Genomic DNA, 8724 nt, shown 5'->3' on the forward strand with positions numbered 1-8724 from the left:
GAATCGTGGTTTCAGATCTTGATTCGAGGTACTCTAACCATAATTTTGGAGCTGCGGTGGCTCAAGTGGTTAAGACGCTGAACTGCAGGCTGTGGAAGGTCAGTAGTTCAGCAGTTCGAGACCCGAGTGTGCCGCATGACGGAGCTCCCGTCTCTAGTTCCAGCTCCTACCAACCTAGCAGTTTGAAAGCAAGAAATTGCAAGTAGATAAATAGGTACCATTTCAGTGGGAAGGTAACAGCGTTCCGTGCGCCTTGATGTTCAGTCATGCCGGCCACATGACCACGGAAATGTCTTCGGACAGCACTGGCTCTTCGGCTTTGAAACGGAGATGAGCACCACAACCCTAGAGTCGGATTCGACTGGCTTTTGAGCAAGGGAACCTTTACCTTTTTAACCATAATTTAGTGTAGTGACCCACTAATCCAGTTACTTTAATTAAACCTTGGCTTTGGGAAACATCCAGACAGTCTGTATTCTTTTCTTCCTCATAAAGTTTAGATGATAATGATATCATTGGAGTGTGTTTTGTCTCTTTGACATCATTAGCTTTTGGCTCCAATACCCAACATGATGCCTTGTGTGATTACAAAGGGGGGGGGGAGAGATGACAGCTCTGGCTAGCTCACAGTTTTTTAGCCTCTGGCTCACACATTCTTGTCTTAGCTCGGGAAGGATGGCTCCAGAGCAAACTAATTTATGCAGTAGCCAAATCCCTCATGCACAACTTTAATGCTGGTAGCTCACACGGTAGAATGTTTGCTCACAAGATTCCAAAGCTTATTGCTGAGTAGTAGGTGACGTGGAAGACTTCTTCTGGGGACAATGGAGAAAACAGACCGTGACAGGTCAATAGTCTGACTCAGTATAAGGTTAGCTTCATGTGTTCATTTTAAGACACTTGATGCTATTTTTAGAGACTCTTCTCCAAGTGGGAAAGAGAAAATGAGCCACAGTGGAGGAAGTGCCAGGGGATAACAGAGATCAGATCCTAGAAGCTGAAATGATCAAACTGAGGATACTGTGCTTTGGTCACATCATAAGAAGACAAGAGTCACTGGAAAAGACAATAATGCTAAGAAAAGTGGAAGGCAGCAGGAAAAGAGGAAGACCCAGCATGAGATCGATTGGCTCAATCAAGGAGACCACAAGCCTCAGTTTTGCAAGACCTGAGAATGGCTGTTAACGATAGGACATTTTTGGAGGTCATTATTTCTTAGGGTCACCATGAGTTGGAAGCAGCTCGACAGCATTTACACACACAGCAGAGAAGAGGGCTCGTTTCCTCACCAAAGTCTTCTCCAGCTATTTTGGTGTAAGGCAGAGATGTTCCGCCAGGCTTTTGGTTGAGGACAGCAACGGGTTCCATCATAGCTGGCACCCTCCTCTTTTCTTTCTTTTTCCATCTTGCCTGCTTTGGCCTCCTCCTCCGGGTTTGATTCCCCACTCCTCCACTTGTACCTGCTGGATGACCTTGGGCAAGCCACAGTTCTGTCAGAGCAGTTCTTGAAAAAAGAGCAGTTTCTGTCAGAGCTCCCTCAGCCCCACCTACCTCACAGGGTGTCTGTTGTGGGGAGGGGAAGGGAAAGGATTCTGTAAGCCGCTCTGAGACTCCTTCGGGTAGTGAAGGGCGGGGTATAAATCTTCTCTCTTCTTCTTCCTTAACCTGCCCATGAGATGGGAGAACACTCCAGAGCAGGTTTTAGATTAAATTATAGACACCATCTGAAGATTGTGAAATTTTGGGATTGATTGCTGATTTTAAACTGTATTTTTGTATATTTTAATTTATTGTATATTGCCCAGAGCCCTGTGTACTTAGGGATGAGGCGATTCAGAAATTTAATAAATAATAATAGTAAACACACACTGTGCTTTGTAATCCTTTCCAGAACTGAGTGCCGCATGAAGGCTCTTCTACCGCCAGTAAATGAGCCAGTTGTGGCTGGTAGCAGGTGATGTGATGGCATTTCTCTCCCCCCCCCCCCCCGGTTGTTTTCTTTTCTGCTTCTTCTAGTAGTCAATTCGGTATCACGCATAAAAACCTGGAACTACTGCATGGCTCCCTGTGTGAGATGCTGATCTTCCCAGTTCTGATGTAATAAGGTCATTACAGGTGTCTCCACACCAGTACTGGAGAACAGCGATCCCGTAAAGAATAAAAATTAATGATGAAGAAATGTTTTAAAAGAAGATAAAAATTTAAAACGAAGATGGCAGTAATCCATTTGGCTGATTGCATGCCTGTGGTCTCCGGAGGAAAAAAAGGATTGCTGCGTAGTGCCGAGATTGCATACATAGATAAGTGCGTTTCCCCTGACACCAGAAAGTGGTTGTAATTGTGGCTACTCTCACCGTCATATGGGCGTCTGCAGGAAATCCTCACTTCCTCTGATTAGACTGCTTTATGCATTTCACAGCAGATATACGATCTGAAAGAGCGGATTGGAGAGATACCAGGGAAAGGCCCATGGCAGAGAATTCAGAACTGGGGGGTGGGGATGAGGTGGGGGGAATCCAGGGATTCTGGAACGAAATGCCGAAAATATAGGACTCTTCACAGCAGTTGTGGTTGAACCTGGAATAGATGACAATGTGTCTACCAGGCCATAAGGGTCTATCTGCACCTGCTTTTTCACTACATAAATCTTGATGCTTCTGGAAGGTGGGCTGGGTTCTACCTGGGTTCTATAGCACACAAGTGTAGAATGCCAAATCTGCAGTATTCCCTTTCACGCCATAGTTGATGGGGGCTACCTCTGCCCCTCGTTTGTTACTTTTCCATCCTCTGTGGCAAGGAGGTGCCTGTGCACATGCTATCGAGTTTCAGAGACCCCAAAATAGTCTGGATATCTTTGACAGGTTCCTGGACAACACATAACAGAGATGTGTTGGGATCTATACACATATATAGAGCTCAGTGCCTCTGCAACGCATGGACGCCACCCTTATGGAATCGGAACTAAATTCCACCACCAGTTCTGCAAGTACAATCTTTATTTAAATGCAAAGTCATAGGGTTGCCAGCTGGCCTGGGAAAAAGATGGCCTGCCCCTTTAAGAGAGGCTGGGGGGAGGCTGTGGCTCACTGGCAGAGCATCTGCTTAGCTTGCAGAAGGTTCCAGGTTCAATCCCTGGCATCTCCAGTTAAAAGGATGAGGCAGGAGGTGATGTGAAAGACCTCAGCCCGAGACCCTGGAGAACCGCTGCCAGTCGGTCCGAGTAGACAGTAGAAGAAGAAGAGATTGGATTTATACCCCGCCCTTCACTTGGGAGTCTCAGAGCGGTTTACAAACTTCTCTCTCTTCCCCACAACAGACACCCTGTGGGGTGGGTGGGGCTGAGAGAACTCTGACAGAGACTGCTCTTTTTCAAGGACAGCTGTGCCAGAGCTTGTGACTGACCCAAGGTCACATCAGCAGGTGCAAGTGGAGGAGTGGGGAATCAAACCCGGTTCTCCCAGATTAGAGTCCGCGCACTTAACCACTACACCAAACTGGCTGTACTGACTCTGGTGGACTGATTCTTATCTGATTCTCTATAAGGCATCTTCATGTGTTCATGTGAGGCTTGAAATGGGCAAGTGAAGCTCTCCGTTGCGTGGAAGTAAACAACCTTATCTGGTAAATAACATCTCATTAAGCTTTTGTTACAGGAACAGGCCTTTTTTTGCCTCCAGCTTGTTGGCAACTTTAGGCATCATGTGTAAAACCATACTCCCATTTCTTCAACAGTCCCATGAGGTAAAAACACAGGCCCATGGCAGAGCTTCTGCTGCAGATCACAAGAAGCACAGAGTACACTTACCCTAAGGGATACCTAAGCGTCAAAGGTCAAAAAAGGGTCCCAAGGGATATGGTCTAAAACACACACAAAGGATCAACCATGCAAGTCCGGCTATCGTCAGTGCCTGGACGGGAGACTTTTGGGCAACTTATATATATACTGCCTTGGATTCCACGGAAAGGAGAGTCGAATAGAACTGTAATACATAAATAATAAATCAGGCATTTGCTTGTGCCTAGAAGCAAATGGGCAGCACTGCCAAACCAAGCTGGAAAGTGGTTTCCTGGGCTAAAAGCCCAGCCTGTTACAAGAAGGACCTCTTCCTCTCTGCTTCCTTTGTTCCGTGGGAGCTCGCTTCTGCAAAGGCGTGCAATCGCATTGAAGCCTTATAACCAGGGGTCATTTCGTAGAAAAAGAGGTGCAGCTCATTAGCATAACTTATTTGCATATGCCACACCCCTTGACATCACTGGAAGTGTGTCAGAAGGCAACACCCACCGCTCAGGCTCAACTGGACTGTTTTGGATTGCTAGCTATTGGGGGGGGGGGCGTGCAGATCTGTCCTCGCAGAGAAGGGAGGGCTTGTACCTGAATAAAACTTGGTCTTAAAGGTGCAACTGGACCGTTTTGGACTGGGGGGCTGGGGGGGGGGAGCTCTGCAACTTACCTGGCTGCTTCTTGCTCTGACTGAGGGCTGCTGGGAGCAGGGGGCGGGGCTTGTTGCATGTGCCTGCCGCCTGGGCTCTTTACTGCCGGAGCTCCGCTCCTGTGCGCTCCTGTAGGAAATGACCCCTGCCTATAACTGGATTCCTGTGCATATTTACGCACAAGCAAGTCTTTACTGAATTCAAGGATACTCAGGCCTGGTCTGGACACACAGCAGACTGATGTGGCAGGTAGGAAGGGCTACGCTGCTACAGTTGGGCCTTCGCGTTTTTAATGCCCCTCCCCTCGTGTAAAAGCTCCCTGCAAATTCCTTTAAAAATAGACACCAGGAAGATGCAACACTACGCAGGGTTGGGAAATACCTGGACATTTTGGGGGTGGAGTCTGAAGGGGGCAAGGTTGGGGAAGGACTTTGATGGGGTATAGTAACAGACAGCCCACCTTCTGAAGTGGCCAGTGAACTGATCTCTGCGGCCTGGAAATCAGTTGTGATCCCAGGAGATCTCCAGCCACCACCTGGAGGCTGGCAACTCTAATTACTAGTTTCCCATTTACTGGGAATAATGAATGTTGGGGAACGTTGAAAAATGTCATCTCCCCTTTCTTGACTGAAGTGGTACACTCCATCCTTCTGCTCCAGCATTCTGGCATCTCATTACCAGCTCACCCTGCAGCACCCCCACCCCTATGCAGTGCATAGTATTGCAGTGCCCCCACCCCCACTCAGGTCTAGAACTGGCACCCATCATTAAGGTTGTCAACACGTCTGGATAAAAAAAAATGTCCTGTCTCCTTAGGAGAAGCTGGGAATGTGCAGCTGAAGCTTTTCCTGGTAAGAAGGAAAATAAAAGCAACTGGGAAATAATATTTCACCAGGCTTCTAATATAGAGACAGAAAATAAGAGAAGCCATGTTGGATTAGGCCAATGGCCCAGCCACTCCAATGCTCTGTGTCACACAGTGGCAAAAAACCAGGTGCCAACAGGAAGTCCACTAGTGGGGCCAGAACTCCAGAAGCCCTCCCATTGTTGCCCCCCAAGCACCAAGAATACAGAGCATCCCTGCCCCAGACAAAGTGTTCCATCTATGCCTTGTGGCTAACAGCCACTGATGGACCTCTGCTCTGTATGTTATTCCAATCCCCTCTTCAAGCTGTCTATACATGTAGCTGCCACCACTTCCTGCAGCAGTGAATTCCACGTGTTAATTACTCTTTGGGTGAAGAAGTACTTCCTTCGATCTGTTCTAACCCAACTGCTCATCGATTTCATTGAATGCCCGTGAGCTCTTGTATTGTAAGGGAGAAAAATACTTCTTTCTCTACCTTCTCTATCCCCTGCATAATTTTAAACTCTTATCATGTCATACCTCAATCCTCATTTCTCCAAACTAAAAAGTCCTAACCTCTTTAACCTTTCTTCATGAGGAAGATGTTCCATCCCTTTAATCATTTCAGTTGCCCTTTTCTGCATCTTTTCCAATACTATTATATCCTTTTTGAGATATGGTGACCAGAACTGCACACAGTATTCCAAATGAGGCTGCACCATAGATTTATAAAGGTATTATGATAGTGGCTGATTTGGTTTCAGTCCCCTTCCTAATAATCCCCAGCACAGCGCAGCATAGCATTTGCCTTTTTTATTGTAGTTGCACACTGAGTCGACTTCAGCAGTAAATGGCGATGGATGGCATCAATTAATCAACCTAACTGCTTCAGAATTAAGCTCCCCGTCTTGTGCAGGTAGATGGTAACTGGTATTGAGGGAGACATGCAGCCAAGAGATGATGCAAGATGAAACGAGCAAACAAAGTGTTCAGTCCAGGAACATCAACAGCCTCATTCTGCTTTGGCTCCCAGAGTGAGCGCATCCGTCACCACCCGAAAGGGTCCTGTGAGCTGAACACCTTTAATCGTAGTTTTTAGGAATGGAGCCATCGCAGAGGGCAGCAGGAAGTTCTCTCATATCACAGAGTGGCCATTCACATGTCTTCCACACCCCATTTATAGGCCAACTCCTGCCCAGCCTTCTTAACTAGCAATTCTGTCCAAGCGCTTCTGCATAAAGCTGTTGGACATGTCAAACTGAGAGCCAGTTTGGTGTAGTGGTTAAGTGCGTGGACTCTAATCTGGGAGAACTGGGTTTGATTCCCCACTCCTCCACTTGCAGCTGCTGGATGACCTTGGGCAAGCCATAGTTCTGGCACAGCTGTTCTCGAAAAAGAGCAGTTTCTATCAGAGCTCTCTCAGCCCCACCTACCTCACAGGGTGTCTGTTGTGGGGAGGGGAAGGGAAAGGAGATTGTAAGCCGCTCTGAGACACCTTTGGGTAGTGAAGGGCGGGGTATAAATCCAATTGGTTAAGGGGTGGGGCTGGTCCACTCTACTTTGGCTTTTCTTTCCTATCTTTCCCCTCCTTGCTCTTTCTCATCTTTATGAAGTTGGCCATGGGGGGGGGGGGCGGGGTCTCCTTCTCGCTCCTGCTCCCTTGACAGGTGGTGAGAGGTCAGGTGGACTTCATGAGCTGCAGGCCTTCTGTCCAACATCATGCCCTCTTTGGGGGAGACCAATCGGACTCTGAAGACCCACACCGATCCTTTCGGGAAAGAGAAAGATCAGAAGGAGAATCCCGTGGTCGCATACAGCAAACGGTCTGTGGTACGGAAAGGTCTGAATGCGAAGAGGCCTTGGTGCTCGTCCTTGAGGGAGCGGAATCCGACTCAGAATCCTGTCGCTGGGACTTTTTAGCGGCCAGAAAAGAACCTCTGGCGTTGCCTTGCTTTCTCAGCTTCTGAGGAGGCAACAGGTCAGTATCAGAACTGTGTTTTTTCCTCCTGGGTGGGGATGAATCACAGGTAGCCTGTTTGGCCTGATGGGCTTACCTGACATAGGCGTAATCTTCGTGGGGGCGGTGGGGCGTCAGCCCCCGCCGAAATTTTCAGGAAGGTGCTCAGCCTCCCCCGGGAGCCACCCTTGCTCCTAGCAAAGCAATGCCTCTGGCCCAGCCCCCCCCCCCGGAAATTGGAAAGTCTACACCCTTGCGAAAGCGTTCTTCTCAGCCTCCACGTGTGGTTCTGCGATTGCTTTTGCCTATCACAGAATGAAGTGGATCTGGGGAGTTGTCGTGGCCCCTTGGGGAGTGGGGACAATTCTGGCGAATGCTTTGTTTGCCTGCGCTTCCCGGCTTCTGAACTCTTTGGTTCTGCAGCCCCAGAAAGATCAGAGCTGGGCGACTCTTGGTCGTCATCTCCCAAGAGCTTCCACTTTTTACCGGCACGGAATTCCTCCATCCACTTTACTCCTTCTGGCCGTCCATCAATAAAGTCAGCCACCAAAGGCAGGTCTCCATCTCCCCCCCTCTTCCTCCTCCTTTCCTTGCACATTAGAAATGCTTTTGTAACATCCTCCACTACCCGCATTCCCCCTTTGGCCGCTGCCTCCGACGCCGCTTCTTGGCCCCCAAATCGGCCTCACCAGGCTCCACTTAGCGCCGCTTCAGCGACTCGGCCTTGTACAGGCCCGAAGCCGCCGCCGCCGCCACCTTCGTGCCCAGGAGAGCGACCTTAACCTCTTCTCCAATAAAGTTCACCGCAGCCGAGCATTTCCGAAAGGAGCCACACGCCCCAGCCTCCTCGCCGGCCGGCGCCGCTTCCCGAAGCCGAGCCGAGCCAAGGCGGGGCGGCCCTCGGTGCGCTCACGTGGGGCTGCCGTGGTGATGTCACCCCCGCTCCCCTCCCGGGAAGGAGCGCTCCGAGTCAGAACGCCGAGGAGCCGCTGCGGCGAATGGGCTGGCGGCGGCGCGGAGTAGCAGCCCGTGGCGAGACCGCGCAAGGCAACTTTTTTGCGTCCTGCGCTTGGCGGCGCCGGTGCCGCGCGCCTCAGTCCCAGCCGGTGGCGGCAGCAGCAGCAGCAGCAACCTCGATGGGGTGAGTCCTGCTGCAAGAACTTTGGCTCGCCTTTGCCTGCTTCCCCCCCTCTCCCTTGTCCGACTTTCTCCGTCTGTCCCCCCTTCCGTGTTTCTGACCCCATCCCCTGCTGTGCCTCGCTCCTTTTTGCGGCGCTCCAGCCAGCCGGGTCGTGGTAACTCCGGGAACACTTGAGGAGGGAAGAGGGGAGGGCGATGAATGGCAGCATTGTCTCGCCGCCGGGCTCCCGAGCAGATCTCGCTCGCTCGATGCGCGCGCGGGGAGACGGGCTGGGAGCAAGCGGAGGGGCCGTGCGTGGGAACTGGCCAAGGCGGACCCGTGTTGCCTTGGAGGGGATGGAGCCGCTGG

General features: G+C 50.3%; 1 protein-coding gene across 2 annotated transcripts in view; it reads left to right on the plus strand.

Annotated features, from left to right (window-relative positions):
* The first annotated feature begins 8143 nt into the window (after positions 1–8143).
* Positions 8144–8724, plus strand: part of RAI14 (retinoic acid induced 14) — a 145037-nt gene continuing 144456 nt past the window's right edge. For both annotated transcript variants that reach the window (XM_015410324.1, XM_015410325.1), the window contains exon 1: positions 8144–8376. The gene's annotated coding sequence lies outside the window, so the exon portion shown is untranslated. The remainder of the gene's footprint in view (positions 8377–8724) is intronic.

Source organism: Gekko japonicus, unplaced genomic scaffold (assembly GCF_001447785.1).
Source record: "Gekko japonicus isolate JY-2015 unplaced genomic scaffold, Gekko_japonicus_V1.1 scaffold1490, whole genome shotgun sequence".
Classification (NCBI taxonomy): domain Eukaryota; kingdom Metazoa; phylum Chordata; class Lepidosauria; order Squamata; family Gekkonidae; genus Gekko; species Gekko japonicus.